A 1522-nucleotide genomic window follows, 5' to 3' on the forward strand; every position below is an offset into this window, starting at 1 on the left:
CATACTGAACAGATTCGTTTACAAGAGAACACTGATCCGTACCATGAGAACCTGCACAAAGCTCACAAACCATAGCTATTTGATTAACTCCATACATAGCCAGAGAATCAACCTTCATTGATAGTGCTTGGAGCTGGGCTGCAATAGCGGTGGCTGCATCAACTTCCAGAATACCTGCTACCTTGCCTGACGTCATCCTCTGAGTTGGGTTTTGATGCTCATTTGCAGCCATCGTCTCGATAAGATTATACGCCTCAGTATAGCTTTTAGCCCATAAGGCGCCTCCAGCTGCTGCATCGAGCATGGGCCGAGATTGGGCCCCCAAACCATTATAGAAACCAGTGATCACCATCCAATCCGGCATTCCATGATGTGGACATTTTCTCAACATTTCCTTGTAGCGTTCCCAAGCCTCGCACATAGATTCTGTAGGTTGCTGCGCAAACTGAGTAAGAGCACTCCTCATAGCAGCAGTCTTTACCATCTGATAAAACTTCACCAGAAACTTTTGTGCAAGATCTTGCCACGTAGTGATGGACCCAGCTGGTTCAGAATGTAACTAGTCTTTAGCCTTGTCCCTTAGTGAGAATGGGAAAAGCCTCAACTTGATAGCCTCATCAGTCACGCCATTATACTTAAAAGTGCTGCAGATCTCGACAAAATTTCTTATGTGTATGTTGGGGTCTTCAGTTGCCGCTCCTCCAAAAGAAACAGAATTCTGCACCATCTGAATAGTGCCCGGCTTGATTTCAAATGTGTTAGCTTGAATAGCCGCATGAAGGATGCTTGACTGAATGTCATCAATTTTAGGCCGAGAAAAATCCATAAGAGCTGGATCAGCTTGAACAATACGATCTCCCATGTTTACTGGTTCTTTCTGCTCAGTTCCTGAATCCGAATCCTCAAAATCTAACTTCTCCGGAATATCAAGAACTTCGTCTGTCTCCTCAGCTGTATCTAAAGTCCTCTTGCGAGCACGAGAACGAGTTTGCATAAACGCTTGATAAAGTACCTGAAACACAACCAGAAAAAATAAGTAACTACTACGTCCTAATCACTGAGTCCTAATGACCAATGATGGTAAGTACATAATCTAAACAAATACGCCGAGTCCCCGGCAACGGCGCCAAAAACTTGTTAGGGCGAAAACACGCGCTAATATTCACGCAAGTATACGCGTTCGCAAGTAATATAGAATATTTTCTAGTTCGTTCCCTCAGAGACTCAGACTAAATTATTGTCTAATTAAACTCACTCACCAATGTATGATTACTTCTCAATGTTAAGATAATAACACTTAAAATTGTTGATTAAATATTAACTATAATTAACTACTTAATTAACCACTTAACTAACACTTCAACTTATCAATAATAAAACACTCATGAGATCACAACTTCATTATTACTTCCTTCTATAGCCATTGTTATTACCTTTAGCATGTGACAGTGATGATATTAATCGAATAACACAAAACTGATAAAAGCCAACTTTCATTGTACTAATACCATTCTACCAAGCA

At 40.9% G+C, this 1522-nt stretch overlaps 1 non-coding gene across 1 annotated transcript; it reads left to right on the forward strand.

Moving 5' to 3' along the window:
- Nucleotides 1–362: 362 nt before the first annotated feature.
- Nucleotides 363–469, forward strand: LOC141679545 (small nucleolar RNA R71). Its single transcript, XR_012558129.1, has one exon. It is a non-coding gene; the product is annotated as a small nucleolar RNA R71 (small nucleolar RNA).
- The last annotated feature ends 1053 nt before the right edge of the window (nucleotides 470–1522 follow it).

The sequence above is a fragment of the Apium graveolens genome, chromosome 1, assembly GCF_009905375.1.
Source record: "Apium graveolens cultivar Ventura chromosome 1, ASM990537v1, whole genome shotgun sequence".
Lineage (NCBI taxonomy): Eukaryota > Viridiplantae > Streptophyta > Magnoliopsida > Apiales > Apiaceae > Apium > Apium graveolens.